This window comes from Agelaius tricolor, unplaced genomic scaffold (assembly GCF_023055355.1).
Source record: "Agelaius tricolor isolate 1412-34295 unplaced genomic scaffold, bAgeTri1.0.p SCAF_3, whole genome shotgun sequence".
Taxonomy (NCBI): domain Eukaryota; kingdom Metazoa; phylum Chordata; class Aves; order Passeriformes; family Icteridae; genus Agelaius; species Agelaius tricolor.
The window spans coordinates 11,474,978-11,491,403 of record NW_027269263.1 but is presented as its reverse complement, the minus strand read 5'-3'; positions in this window follow the sequence as shown (position 1 = coordinate 11,491,403).

The following is a 16,426-nucleotide window of genomic DNA, read 5'->3' as shown; positions in this document are numbered from 1 at the left end:
GACCAGTCAATTTTCTTTCAGTGCAGGGTGCCCTGCAACCTTTCACATAAGGGTCACAATAAACTGGTACAACAGAGTAAGAAAAAGGCAATGGAAAAGGCAGCCACCTTCCTACTTTGCAATATTTGTGCTACAGGTCTCTAGAGACTTCATCAAGGGAGATGAAAAACAGTCTAACCTTAAATCCAGAAATTTACTTTACTTGCTGTTGTTATTAGCAGCAATTACAACAACGATGTAACAACCATTATTGTGATTTATGCTGCAGTTCAGTGGTACAGTCTCAGTTAACACCTTTGATTCAGAGGCTTTCATGCAGTGCTCAGCACCCACCACCCCTGTGTGCGGGGTCAGAGGTTAATCGCAGAGGCTGTCCCTAAGCTCCCTCTGTAGTCAATGGAGCATGATAAGTCCATTCAGAAGGTGATTCACACTAGAGGGCTAGTTTAGCAAATCTGAAAGATGTCACAGAGGGCCTCTTTCCTTGCTAGATGCTGAGGGAGCTTAGGGAAATGAAGTGTATGAGGCTGACTGGAGTTTTGCTTGGTAGTTTGCCCTTCCAATAAGGTTGCTAAACTGGAAGGCAACACTTCAAAAGTGTTTAGGAATTTAAAAACTAAAGTGTCTTTTCAGATCTGAATACAGGGACCCAAATACTTATAAGACAAGTGGACTACAGCTGTGCATTACAGCAGTGAGTGAATTTATCTGTGCAAAACTGCCCTGCCAGATGGAAGGACTGCCCACACAGCACAGCTGAGAGGGACCAGACCGTGGGACAGAGGTGACAGTGGAGAGCTCACTGCCTCCTCCCTGGTGTTGGTATGGAGGAGAGGGGAGACAAAGCCCCTGCTTTTCTTCCCTTTGCCCCAGCTGGAGGAGGGAGGGAGGCTGAGCCATGTCCCCAGTGAGCTCTGGGCATGCTGTGGCACACAGCAGGTGCCAGGGCAGCTCCTGTGTCCCGGTGAATGCGCGGCTGGACATGGATACCCTGCTCCTTTCATGGGAACCAGGGCAAAGCCGCATTTTTCAACAGCAGGCCAGGAATTCCTGGAAACAAGGAGCACAGGAAGGGGCCATGGAGTGAGAATGGGTATGGTTTGGGAATAGCTCTGCAGGACCACTCCTTATCTGGCTTTTCCCACTGACAGATTTAGGGCTCTGTCCCACCAGGCGATCAGCACCTTCTGAGGGGCCTCAAACCAGTACCTGAACTGCTTTTCTCTGTCAAAACCTCATCTGGACACCTTTTAAATTCTTCAGTTGCAAGGGGCTACATAAACTTAAGCACAATTATCCTGGCACCCTCAGGCCCCTCTTCTGCACAGCCCAGTTCCTCACTTGCTCTGTTTGAGGCGGGTGAGCTGTCGCCAGCCCGATGCTCTTCCCCCTGCTCCCATATCAGCAGCTGCACTGACAGGAGCCCTCAGCCAAGTGCCTGGCGTGTGGGAGCCTCTGCCAGCACAAAATCACATATTTAGCTCTCTGTGCCAGTGCCAGCTGGGAGGTGTGAACGCCAGAGAGAGCAGGCCTGGGGCTGCAGCTGGCTGGCCGTGCTATTGATGCGGAGGGTCAGCCGGTGTCAGAGAGCCTTGGAAAAACAGAATGAAGCACAGAGAGCCAGAGAATCATTCAGGCTAGAAAAGACCTTTTATATCATCAAATCCAAGTGTTTAATCTGGAAATGCCACATCTATGAGTTGGAGCAGAAGGCTTGGGGTGCTGAATTTTCCTTGTGCTTTTAATACTTAGAGTAGGTTTATAAAAAAGAGAGAGGGTGACTTTTTATGCAGGCAGATAGTGATAGGTCAAGTGGGAATGATTCTAAATTAAAAGAAGCTGCCTTTAGACATGCAAAGACACTTTGTACATATCCATGGAAAAAGAAACAACTGTATGTGTAAGAATCGGATTTTTTGTATTGCCAACCAGCATGTAATTTAGGAACTACTAAACTGACATTCCTACAAGCCACAACTTTCTATTCACAAGAAAGTCTTTGGCACTGAACCACAGCCATGCTGTGGGAACAGAGTTGGACAATTCATGGATGTGATTGGTCATTTTTCAGTCATTCCGCCCCAGTGACAAAAAAGGATAGCCACTATCTACACCAGAAAGCTTGAGCTATGTGAGGAAAGGACAAAATGAGAAATTATGAATAAATACAGGATAAGAAAGGTAGCAGGTTCACAGTGAAGTGTGCAAAGAATATGAGCCACACGTAAACTGAACTTTTAAGCTTTCTTTACAGTTTGGAGGAGGTTTTGCCTGGCAAGTTGGAGAGATGACAGGATAAGTTTTCTTCCTACGTGTATCTAGTGCTTGCAGCGCACACCCTGGCCTCTTGCCAGGAAAAGAGAAGTTTTTTTTTTTCCCCTAGTCTGCCAGGTAGGCTTGCAAAACAGCACTCATGAAGTCAGGCAGACTGTGGCTCAAAGCAGTCAACAGCTCTGCATCGAGAGGTTCCAAAGGGCAGGAGAATGGATTGCAGGTACCTTTTGGCTTGGAATGAGAGGCTGAAATAAACTCTCTTGCTTAGCATCATTCATCACTGCAAACACCCAGCAAGATGTCAACATGCCATGCTCCTATCTTGCCAAGTGCTTAGGGACTTTAGCTCACCTCTGTGGTGAGAGACCTCTGCTTGGGCTCTCTGCTCTCTGTCAAAGCACATTATGCCTTTTCAAGCTACTTGCTTTCTAATCTTCACCTCATTAGAAGGGCTGGCTCCAAAACACATATTTAACAGTCAGGGGATGGAGCTAAAGGCTTTTCTCCATGCATTAGCTTTCTGTGTGTGAATTCTTTTAATTAGAACCTTCCATACTCCTTTTTTAATTGCCTGAATGCTGGAAATATTTAGAACGAAATCTTGACTTCTTTTCAATGCAACGGAAAGCAAACATAGTGAAGGAAGAGTTAGCACTAGCTGCTTTTTAAAAAAGCTTGTCTGGAAGAGCCCTGAGCCCTGTTTCACATAGATATCTTTCCTCTTGGCCCTCTGGGAAATGCCTGGGTTTGACCTAATCCTGAATGTTCTTTACCCAGCTGCAGCATCCCAGGGGCAGGATGCTCTGCAAGAGGCATCATGTTTACAAGCAGCATTTGGAACAACTTTTATCTTCATTTCCCCCCAAGAGTGGGCTTTAAAGAAATGAGATGGGATGGTGAAGAGAAACACAGTTGATGTTCTCAGCCTGCTTTATTTCTTTATCCACTCTTTGTGTTAATGATGCCCTGCAGAGTTCATTTTCTATCTGCCCCAGGTAGAGAATGCATTGGAGATGACTGTTTTACACTGTGTTTATGCCAGTCATACTCTTTTTAATATACATACATAGGTTTCAACATTTAGCCTGTATCTAAATATATTTTTACATGGCTTATATGTGAATTCTGTGGGTTGTCTGTTAAAAACCCAGTGTATGCTTAAGTTGTGGAACTGTTTCTATTCAGGTTACCATCATAGTTAAAAATCTAAACAGGTTCAAATAGTGATTGGACAAATTAATCGGAAAAGTACCCCAAAACTTTCTGAACTGATAAATACAGAGCTGTTGTCTGTAATTAAAGAAACCTCAAAGAGGTAGCTGTTAAGTTGGCAGTACAAATTAATTAGGAGTTAAGAGGTTGCCTTCCTTGCCCTGAATGTGTTCTTTCCCCTGATGCCACTGGTCCCTGTCTGTATTGACAACTCATAAGGCTGGGATGATCTTGACCTCTAAAACTGCCTCACCGTACCAGTCCCAACAGGCAAAACAAGGCAAAAAACCAGCAGATAAACGTAAAGTGTTGTGGAACAATAACCAGAAAAAGAGAAAGGGATGAGACCACAAAACTTTCTGGCCGTGTAGAGGCAGCACACAGAGATTGCTGGACTTCACCACCTACCTGGTTGTTTGCCCTCGTGGTTTCTGTAATGTTTCCAATGTTTAACTGTGATAATACCCATACTGCAGTCTCATGCTGCAACTTCTATTAAGCAACATTTCCTTCTGTTTCCCTGCCAGCAATCTGGTGTCAGTGAGCACAGTGGAACAGAGCTCAAGGAGAGCAAAGAGAGCAGGGAGCCCTGAGGGACTCAGCACTCAGAGACACTCCAGGGAGCCTGGCAGTGTGTCCTGCTGCTGCACACCATGAAGGTGAGTGTGGCATTCACATTTTCTGGAAAATGCCTTCGCCCAGGATTTTTCTCCTGGGAAGCTGAGAAGACTCAGAGAAAAAGGAAAACAAATTCTTTTCTCATTTGCTTCTCCTCTGTTTTGCTCATGTGAAATGTGTTTGGAGATTGTTTACCCACAGGTGATTGTTTCATTGGATTCTGCTGTGGGTTGTTTTCACTCATTGGCCAACTGGGGCCAAGCTGTGTCAGGACTCTGGAGAAAGAGTCACGAGTTTTTATTATTATTTTTTTTTAACCCTCTGCAAGTATCCTTTCTGTATTCTTTAGTATAGCATAGTATAGTATTCTTTAATATAATACAGTATCATAAAATAATGAATTATCCTTCTGAGAACATGGAGTCAGATTCATCATTCCTTCCTCCAGCCACAGGGGTCCCAGCAAATACTGGGGGGTATTTGGAGGGCTGCTGCCATCCTTTCACATCTTCTGCCCTCCTCTACTCTGGAACCCTGTCACAGAATTGGGCAAAGCCTGGAATGTCATGTACCCGTCCTATATTAGTGCTTTTAAGCTGTCATATTTATTCTATACCATTAATATTTTTTAAATGAGCAAATAATTCTCACTTTTTTTTTTCCTTTTGGTCCCACTCTTCTGTAAGTCTGTTCCTGAACAGTTGCTACATGCTGTTCTACATGGGTGCTCTCATTACTGGAAATTAATTGCAAGCATTTTCCTGTAGGGATTTGTTGTGTGACTTCTTGGTAGCTTTTCAGTTATGCACTTGCAGTATGGCATGAACTAAGCCTCTGTCCCTAAGTGAGTCTGTGAAACTATTAGAATTGCCTTGCTGGCAGAAATTATAACATTTTCAGATTCAAAAATTGACATAGATGAGCTATTTATTCTGACATTTTTTTGTCAGCAAACCACACTGCTGGGTTCTTTCCAGAGAGCTAACAGAAAAAGGGCATTCAGAGGGAACCCACTTAAATTCTGAATTACTATTAGTGGAAGACATTTTACACTTGATTTAATGAGAGTTTTTGGTTTTATCTGAGACTCCATGTCTTTTTGCTTTTGGCTAAATTTCCACTGAGCTACATGGAAGCCTGACAATCAGAGGAATTGAACCATCATGCCCTCATCTTCAACAGTTACAAAATTCTTTATTTGTAGCTGGGAAATTTCAGTAACAGGTGAACACCCCTGCACAGATAATTATTTTTCATACTCTGAAACATAAATGGGAAGGTTGTCTTTCTGCCAAGGGAATGTGCTTATCTATTTTTATTTTCCTGTTAGTGTAGTTGCAATTTGTATTTGCAAACCTTACTGTTTGTAAGGTGCTGGTGTGTACTCTGAATGCAAACCAGCCATTGCTGATGGCTTGGTGTGGGCTGTGAACCCATGAGCATATTGTATATGTATATAATAAAATTGTATTACTGTGTCCATACATTGCTGAAGAGAACAAAAGCTTTCCAGGAAAATGAAAAAATCCAGGCAATCCAGGGGACTAGTAGTAACTTGAAGCTTTTCTCTTCAGTTATGGCTAAAAATGTATACAGTTGGCCAATGACGCAAATGAACTCAACCAAATGACACATCACTGGCTTATAATGAAATTATTTGATCTTTACTTATTTCCATCTTGAATACATCATTACTGTTTTTTTCATTATTCCCTTTCTTTACGTGGTCATGCAATTTTCAAGACAGAGTGAACTCCATGAATTTATCCCCTCTTACTGCTGTAGCTGTGAGAACACATTTCCAGCTTTTAGCTGTCTCTGCTGTTGGAGATGCCTCCTTTTGCAAGCACAGTGACACCAGGACAGTCTTCTGTGACTTCCCAGGCATCCAGCAGGAATCCCAAGGGCTGATTGGCTCTCCCAGCACAGCCATCTTCTCCTCCCCAGAAGAAAAAGGCTAGAAAAGATCATTTACTAGAGAAGATGTTTTGGTGCCAGACAGACTGTGCCTGCTGTGCAGGCACCTTTATTTTGATTTTCCAAAGGGTCCCTGCCACATGGTGCAGTGCTTTGCAGGGTAAACTTTTAGCTGGGACAACTTCATGGTTGCTTTTATCCTTTCTGGTCCTCCCTAATTTGGCAGCACCTGTGGCTGAGCTCTTCTGCTTGGCCACCCTCAGGAATTTCAGGAATTTCCTACTATCCTTGCCATCAGGTGATGTGGTGACTTACATCCCATTTTTGCATCTGTCACAGTAATAGTCCTTGCCATCTTTACTGAAAAGTCAAGTGAAGATTGGGAGAGTGTGTTGGGGTAAAACCAGGACTGCAAGTCATTGTGTTGAGCTGATAAAACCTCAGGCAAGTGAGGACAAATCTACCTTACTATCATCCTAGGCATTTTGCTTTATTCAGTGTCCTTTTTCCATCCCAATGTCATTTGATTTGTCATTTATACCAAGGGAATAACATAAAAGCTTTCTCTGTATATATTTCTCCCCAAGCTCCATCATCTGTGAGCAGTTAGGTTGGAGACCAGACAGATTGCCCTGGGACACCAATTAATGCAGAGCATTTACTGACATTACATCACATTAAAACCAATTACACTTCCATTACACTCATCTACTTTACCCCTTCCTGTATATGTGCCTGTTGAATCCAGTCCATATTTAATTTGGGAATGGATTACCTAATGAGGTGGTAGAATCAGTTACCAGCAGCAAGGCAGTGAAAGCCATCCATAAAACACTTTCTGATTTGGTAATTTTCTCCAAAGAGCAGCAAAGAAAAAAGAAGCTGGAGCAGGGCCTTTTCATTAATCCAATTTCCCCTAGGAATAGTCTGACCACAGTTCCCTCATGTGGTCAGTTCTATTTTATTTTTCTTTTTTTTTTCTATTTCATGGTGGTGTGGGGTGACTGAAAGAACAGTTACTGAGAAAAAGCATTTGTGCAATAACTGTTCAAGGATAGAGGAAACATCTGCACAAAACTGACTCCAGGAAAACTTGCTTTAGTTAAATAGCAAATGTTTTAGGATCTAAGTGATGCTCCAGAAATATTCTGTCAGTGGAATTATTCTGGAATAATTCTAATTCTGTATCTAATGCCCTGTTCTTGTAATTTTAACATGGGGGCAGAAACACAGGCTGCAGCATCCACAGTCAAGCAAACATGCTGTGCATGAAGGAGGTCATAGCTGAGAAAGAGTGACAGTGACAACTAAAAGTCACTGGTGCCTTTTAGTACAAAATCTAGAGGCTCAGAGATCTCAATAGGGAGAGGAACTGGGCATCTCTAGGGAGGAAGGGATTCTCAGTGCTACCAGGGAGGGGACAGGAATGAGCCCAGCTCCAGGTGAAACAAAGAAAAGAGGGAAGAAAAAGGGTGGTGTGGGTTACATCAGCAGTATTTTATTTGCTGCTGTACTCTTGTACACTTCTTTGGCCAGGCTGTTGCTGGTGCCTGGCTTTCTGAACAGTGACAACTGTTAGGTACAGCTGTATCTAAAATGCACAGTCAAGAGCATTTCTAAAATTGACAGTTGATTTTAATGGCTTGTAGCTTTCAATCATGAAGGGAAGAGCAAACAACTCCTTTTTGCTCATAATGTTTACACAAGTCTCAAAGCAGGCTATTTTATCCTTTCCTACAGTCAAGATAAAAAAACTCAAACCAGACTGTCCAAAGAAGGGAAGAATGAAAGAGCTTTTTTATCCAGGCTCTTCCCTCCTGTTCCCCACCCCCTATTCTCTGCAACAAAAAAATTGATTGAATCATGAAAGATGGGGAATCCAGCATCACAGATTACAGGGACATGCAAGCACATCCACTTGCTTTATCAGACACCAGAACTGCCTTCTAGTCCCAGCTGCAGGCAGCCCTTTCAGAGCCCTGTCAGCAGCAACCTGGCTGAGCATGGCAGCTGCACAGGGCTGGGCTGGTCCCCACTGTGTCCCCACTGCTTTTCATTCCCCTGCCTCACTCTGCTGCTGTGGGTGGCAGCAGGCAAGGGCTGTGCTTTTGAGCAGAGGTGAAGTTGTGTGCAGCCTCCCAGGTGAGGATTTAAAGAAGTGGTAGCCATAAAATGAAGAGATTGAAATTATAATCCTCACACCAGCCATGAATCCAGAATGCACCAGGAGATGGTGCAAAGAGGAAAATGAACCATTAGTACAGAGTTCAGTCTCGTGCACTTTTCAGCTCATGAAACCTTTATTTTTCTTTATAGATGGACACAGGTTGCCAAGGGATGAGTATCTTCTGTTTGTGATTTAGTATGTTTAGCTTCTCAGCTCTAACATACTGAATTTTTGTTTTATTCCAAAACAAAATGGGAAGGAGGGAATACGTGTGAGCGGTGCTCCCTGGTAAATTAGGATTATATTTGTTTTGTACTTTGAAAATATCATATAGATATCTGAGATAATTTTAATTATAGTATCTTATAGACTGGCCAAAGAATCATGCTTCAACTATACTAATGTATGGATTATTTTACTCTGTTTATAACAGCAAGGCTGCTGCTGGTACCTGAACTACGTGGCTTAGAGGTTACCTGAGAGATGTTATAGTCCCTGCAGGTGTGAGCATGCTCTAAACAGTCACTGAATTACAGTGCAGTATCAGCCAAAAAAAGCAATAATAAGAGGATTTGGCAGTAGGCATAGAAAGGAAAATGTGGGTTTTGGATGCTGCAAAGATTTCTAAGATGCTGAGGAAACAGCACCCACAGCCATTAGCAACAATCTAAATACAAGTCTGTGTGAGAGAAGACAGCATAGAAGCTTCTGCTCTTATTAATCATTGCAGAGGTGGAGCAGGGAGAGCAGGGAATTCAGGGTCTGGTTTGTCAGATTTGAATGCATGGAGGAACTTGGAGCTGTACCAGTTTGGGAGGGCACCCTGCCACAGTGTGCCTCACATTTTGCCCTTCCAAGGTCATATTTAAAACTGTACAATGTGAATGCACTTGCTAGGAAGCCAATGAGATTTAAAAGCAGTCCAAAAACATTCAAGCTGCCTTCAGCCCTGTCTCAGAATGTCCAGTGTGCCCAGCCCATTACCAAGCAACTCGGGGGTACACAGAGCTTTTAAATGTGAGGCATTTTAGCACAGTCCAAAGATGCTGTCATGACACATGCCAGCAGTGATTCACTGCCTCTCAGCTGCCATGTGATTATCTCCCCCCATACATTCTCTCTAATTATTGCTTCCTTTTTAAAAAAAAAAATCATTGTGTTCTTACCTTTCCCATATAAAACCATCAACCTGTCGAAGAGAGTACCTGGTAAAATTTTCCCTTTTTTTAACCTCGTCTGGCTTCTTTCAAACTGAGCTATGCAAAGCTCTAGTGCAGCCTGACAAGTCCTTACTGCTGAGATTTCACAGGCACTGGGGGAATGATGGTGGGAGGGAGCAGGGGAATTGTTCCTGTAAAGGTTTTGCTGCATTCTGCAGGGGCTCTCACAGACACATTGCAACTGAGGCAGGGCAGGCAGCTAAAATGGAACAGAGGGAGTCAGATTCAACAGGAAAGCAGTGTAGCCATAGAAAAATATGATAGTAAGTTGCATATTTCTGTGGAAAGGGCACAGGGAATATTTCTCTGTCTGCTCTGGGGTGTCCTGACCCTCAGGGGAGCACTGACTTTGACCCTCATTCATGGAGAAAGTTTCCCAGACTTCAAGATAGACTGGAATCCACTAAAGTGTGAAATAGATTCTAGAGAGCAGTGTAGGTGTATCACTTGGTGAGAAATTTAGGTCTTGGGATTTTTAGTATGTTGTGGATGGAAGCAAGATGGAAGGCACAGGGTGTTGTCCTGGGTTTCTTCTTCATGCTTCTTCTTCCTTCTTCTCCATGGGTTTGGGTGGCATTTTGTAACTGGGCAGAAAAGTCTGCATTGGGGTCTCTGTGGGATCAGTTATTGGGTTAAAAGGGAAAATAATCTAGGTGTCAGTTCTTAATTGGAGAGTTTAGTTCCTAAAAGACCTTGTAACAAGAGATTGTTGGCCATTTTGTGCCTTCTAATGAAAAGCTGCTAAACTCAGAGTAGTGAGACTGTTTTACTGACAAGAAATATTCATCACCTGAGTCTGAACATGAAATACCATCTCAAGTGCCTTCAATCCAGACCAGAGAAACTGATATACTTCAATGTAAGAAAAGCTGCTGATTTAAACAGCCAGAAAAGTGAAAACTTATTTCTGTAATGAGACTTGCCCCTGGAAAGGAAGCAGGAGGTCCTTGAGTCATTCTTTAGAGTGTTTTATTTTCAGGCAGGAGACTTACTTTACTGACTGAAACCGGATTGGAGGATTACTGTGCTACAAGCAGGCCATCTGTCCATAACTGTATTAGACATGATAATGTTCTTTTCTCCACCACTATTAATACCATGGCTCCAGTTGGCCTTCTCCTCTGCATCGTCTGCCTGATCTGCCTGGTAAACAGGAGCTACCAGAGACTGCTCTGTTCTGAGATAAAAATATTTTAACAAGTCTAAAAACTCCCATTGCAGGGTGAGTGAAGGAAAGGGAGCTTCTCTCCTTTGCCATGCAAGATGCAAAGCCCTGATAGCTGGAAAGTTTTGTTGGTCAGTGCTCAGCAACAGAGCCAGACCTCTCTACACCAGTGATGTCTTTGAGAGATTCAGTGCATCAGGACGGCACTAGATCAGGACAGTGCCTTCTGACTTTTACCTTTTCATGTAACTTAGGCAATTCCTAACTGAAGAGATTTGGAGAGGCATTCTGGATTTGTTACTTTCTTGTGCAGGTCTCCAGCTCCCTGCCAGGTGCAATTACAAATGTTGGCATATTTAGGATGGAAGACAGTGTTTTATGGGTTATGCAACCAAGGTGGGGAGCAGAGACATGATGAAAAGAGAGATCTGCAGAAAGCAATCTGCTTTTGTAACAGCAAAATTTCAGCTTATTTGCCTCTTTGGTTGTGACACCTTTTATTTTGTCAAAGGTAGCAAGTAATGAGTAGCATTTAATCATCAGAATACCTGGGGATACAAATGCACTGTGATTAAACTGGGACTTTCTTCTGCCACTATCTGGATCAGCAACTGAGTTTACAGCTGGAAAAATGTCTCTTCTTTTATCTTTTTTCTCAGTTGGTACCTTTCTTGATGGCAGATAGGAGCCAAGCTTATTTTCAGTAGCTGTCAAGCTCTGTTTCTTAAACAGCTGCTGTAGGAACTTCTCTTTCTCCTAAGTTAGAGCAGATTCACTCAGGAGCAGGAAATCACTCAGGAGCCATCTTGCTACAGAGATTTTTTTGCAATTTTCTGGCAAACATTTACCCAGCCTTCGTGTCACTGGATGAACAGCCACTAGGAGAATTTGTTATGGCTCCTCATCAGCTGCAGTTTCTTCTCCTCAATTAGTGTCCAGATGAGCACTGCCTTCCCTTTCTTCTACATTCTCTAAGCTTGTCCCCAGCTCCTGAGCTCTGGTTTTCTTTTGCCAGGAGCTCAGAGTTCCTGGAGCTGCCGGTGGCAGGGCAGACATTGTACAAGAACCAGTTCTTCCAGCAGCTTCTCAGAGCAAGGGACATTTCTCCCTTCTGCCTGGCCATTGTATTGAGACACTCGCATCACTTTGGTTCTTAACTGTGAGATGCCCTGCAGTGCAGGTTGTCTTAATCCAGAGGAAGTGAGGTTTCAAAATAACAGTGCATATAGTGCTATTATAGAAAAAAAATAAAAACAAGAACATTCCTTGGGCATAATGGTATCATTTTGCCAATATCCTCTAACTCAATAAACAAGCAACAGAACATTGATTCATAGCTAGTTGAGAAAAGAACCACAATTCTCACTAATAACATTTCTGGTTTCTGATTTGACAGTAGCTGATGGCAGCTTTTATAGACCAATGTCTGCTGAGCACACACATGTGAGGAAATGGACCTGTGAGTTCATGCATTATAGAGACTCAGCTCAGGAATCATTTGTACAAATTGGTGGCAAAGGCCAAATCAAACACACAAAGCCTGCTCTGGCAGCAGCTGGTGAGGCACAGGCCTGGAGGAGGTGGATGACTTCCCCCTGCCCTTCAGCTGGCGTTCACGAGGTGCCCTGCTCTTCCAGCTTAGCCTGGAGTGAAAACAAGTGTAAACCAACCCTTTGGCACAGCTGCTTTTGGTAGTGAGCTCTTGCTTGCATGTGCAATTCCCACCTGAGTAAATGCTCTTCTCTTCAAGGGAGGATTGCTCAGCCTGGCAGCACACTGTGGGATGAGTGGAGGAAAAATGAGTGAAGACACCATATGTGGGGAGAGTAAATATCTGTGCATTCCTGGTGCCAGGGAGACGTTCTCAGGTTCTCCTTGACTCAGAATTGCAAGGCAAAACATCATCCTGAGGAGAGATACTTCCTGCTGGGTTTGCTCTTTGTGGTAAAATGCTTTTCTAGTTCTAGTTCTGATGGAAGATGTGTAGGGCTCAAGGGTAGTCAAAGCTTTCTATTGAAGGCCAAATTTTTAACAAAAGAGACTAAATTACTGTGATCACTTCATGCTTCTTCTCCCTCCAGGTGCTCACTGAGCCTTTTAACATAGCTTGAGTGGAGATGCTTTGCAAAAGGTATTTCAGGTTTAGAAAGGGAAAGGGAAAGGAGAGGAGAAGAAAGATAATTTTTTCCCCTGCAAATTGTCAGGTGATTTATAACACTAGCATGTGTGAGCCTAAATAAGCTTGATTAACAGCAGAGAGTGAACTGTTTTTCTGCATGATTCAGATTATTTGAATGGAGGAACAATCTCAAGGGCTGTAGCTATTCCACTTCTGTGGATTAATTGTTTATTAGTGCAAGGAGGGCAGATTATGCCACTGCTCTGAGCAGGCAAGTGCAGAGTGGACGGTGATGGACCCAGGGAAACATCTGATACTGTGTCACCAGAGGAACAGACAGTCCTTCCTCAGTGGTCCTGCAGAGTCACAGGCTAACATATAACGTGAGGAAAAGTGATTTTCAAGTCCTAGGGGTTGTTAAAGAATGCATGGGAGCCTCTTGGTGGTAAAGCTATGTAAGTGTATCTCCGGATGGACTTTGGCACAGAAGAGGCTTGCTCTGTTAGGATCAACGTGTTCCCTGACAATAAATCCTGGTCACTCACCAAGTTCTCATTCAGGCTTGAGGGACCTTTTTTTAAGTTTTAATACACTCTTTCAGAAGAAAAAAAAGTATGAGTTTGTTTCTGGAGACATGTAAGTTTTTAGTTCTATTGAAAGGAACTGCCTTCTTGTGGATCTCAAATATTCCTTTCCTTTGCCATGGTCAAACTGCAACAAAGATGTGATGTGATACTGCACACTGAAGCTTTCTTGTCCTCAGGAAAAATATGTGAAAGGTAGGGTCGAGCAAAATGGAGATATCTTCTAATCTAAGGCAATGCAATCCCCTGTGCTAAGTGCAAATAGCCTGCTGGATACCTTTTCTAGAGGAGAAAGGAAGAATGAATGAGGAAAACTGCTCTAAGAAAACATTAGGCTGCACACAGCACAAGCGGTGCTTTGCTTTCTTTTTGATCTGAGTGCAGACTAAGCCTGGTCCCTAGAAATCTACACTTTCTCCAGCAGGAGATCATCAGCTATCATTCACCTGTATTGTCCTGGTAGTGAAAAACTGATTCCTTACATGTGTGTAGAAACCTGTGGCAAAAGAAATAGATGCTGCGAACTTTTCTTTTCAGTTTCTGTTTCTGAGGTACCAAAAGATATGTTGTGCATTGGGGAGGATAGATAAAATTGATATAGACAAATGAAAATGGCAAATGCTGTCTACTCTGCTGGTTCTCATCCACATTTTATTAGCCAGTTTAGTGTTCTGCTGTCAGTAACTCTTTTTAAGCGTGTCTTTTTCTGTCTTCATTTTGCACTCATCCTGAGTACATGTGCTGCAACAAGCAAGAACTCTTCAGCAGATGTTTCTGCTTTGGGGACTCCGGCATTCCATACTTGGATGTTTCCTGAGAACTAGAAATCCTGACTGGGACATTTCAATATTCTCACATGAGCTATGGGAGCTCAAATCAGTACTCTAATCAGTACTAATTCCTGTAGCTTGTATTAACATTAATTTCTCAACTTTGGGGACAGAACATACCCTTAGCAAATTTGCAGATGGCGCTAAAATGGGGGAATGTTTAACATGCTGAACAGCAAAGTTCCAATCCAAAGAAACTTGCCTGAGACAAACTCTTCTCAGCAGTGACAAGTGGTATAAAAAGGGACAGAAGTCACACGTTGTAGCTTGGCAGGCTCAGGTTGAACATTAGGAAAAACTTTCTTCACTGTGCGTGGGGGTCTTAGTTGTTGGTTTTTCTGGGTCTGGATTGAAGGCACTTGAGACAGTAATTCATGTTCAGATTCAGGTGTTTATTATTTCTTATCAGTAAACCAGTCTCACAACCATGAGTTTGACAGCTTTTCATTAGAAGGCACAAAATGGCCAACAATCTCTTGTTACAAGGTCTTTTCAGACTAAACTCTCCAATTAAGAACTGACACCTAGATTATTTTCCCTTTTAACCCAATAACTGATCCCACAGAGCCCCCAATGCAGACTTTTCTGCCCACTTGCAAAATGCCACCCAAACCCATGAAGAAGAAGGAAGAAGAAGCATGAAGAAGAAACCCAGGACAACACCCTGTGCCCTCCATCCTGCTTCCATCCACAGCATACCAAAAATCCCAAGACCTAAATTTCTCCCCAAGTGATACACCTACACTACTCTCTAGAATCTATTTCACACTTTAGTGGATTCCAGTCTATCTTGAAGTCTGGGAAACTTTCTCCATGAATGAGGGTCAAAGTCAGTGCCTCCCCTGGGGGTCAGGGCATCCCAGAGCAGACAGAGAAATATTCCCAATGCCCTGGGTTTCCACAAATGTGAGGCTGGTGCTGTACTGGAACAGGTTACCCAGAGTGTCCAGGGACTCTCTGTCCTTGGAAGTTCCTGGGACTCAGCCAGGCAAAGCAACAGCTGATCTGATCTAGTGCTGGACACAGCCCTGCCTCCTATGTGGGACAGGACAGAGTCATCCAGAGATCCCGTCCAGCCAGCACCCCAATGCTTGTGTGAATTTGAGGGATGCAGTGAGCCAATCTAAAAGAATCCTGTTGGAGTCAAGCTTTAATTGAACAGCCTACAGTTATGAAGTGTTACTGAGAAGTGAGCCATGTCTTCATGCACAGTGGGAAATGTATTTTCCGAACTCATGCTACAAGTGTTTATAAAAGCGGCACCAGAGCACGAGTCCCTGGTGAGGGCAACTTTTCTTACTGGCTTTGGGCCCAGTTCTGGAAGACTTGTAGGACATGCCAACATGTAAGTATAGATTTTGTTTTAAACCATTGCATCTATTTGTTGCTTGGTTAAACTCCAAAAGTATGTGCATAATTCTATAATGAATAATGAAGAGGATTTGCAAGTCCTTAGCTGGCTCCTGGTGTGGTGGTTGTTCTGTTCCTGAGGTACCTCAGCTGTGGCTGACACTGGAGAATTAGGTCAGACAAACTGAATGTACATTTTACACTGAGCACATCTGTGTCCCTTATTCAGGTTACCAGTTCACAACATAGCATCTGCATTCCAAGTGAAACTTCCATGAAAATACAAGCTGCTCCTACCTTATGAGTCCACTTCTTCCCAGAAGGAAAATCCCCCAACATCTGCAGAAGTGATGACTATTTCAGCTGGGAGTGTTTGTTTTATCTTGTGAAGTACACCCAAAACAGCTGAGGAGCAGTTTAGAAAGTAAAGAGGGCTTGCAAGTAGTCCATGACATGTTTTAGCTCTTCACCAGATTCCTGTCTTGTTCCACTAAAGCCAAGAATGTTATCACTCTGGTTCATGCATTATTCATAGGACTCATTAGTTTGCTGTCACATGGCCAAAGTTATTTTTTTACAGTATCTTGTTTCAGTATGAGTGAAAAGTGTAGAACTTAAATTCAAAACATGTTCCAGGCCTGTGGAAACCTTTTCTGAGGATCTTTTTTGAGTAATCCTGTACAAAACTTGAGGGAATGGCATTATATACTGAGATATTTTCATTTGACTGCAGTATTTGGATAACAATTTGTAAGAATATGTGCTATGTGAGTTTAAACATCTTGAAACTCAGATGCCCACTACCCAGTTAAATGTACTTTTCCAGAATTGTTTCATGTTTCTCTACTTGTCTTCATAATTTTTATGTTCATGTACTTTTATGATACTATTTTTCCACAAAGAGAATCATTGTATCCAGTGTAAAACAAGCACTTATTATATTCAAACATCATTATGGGACCACTATTTT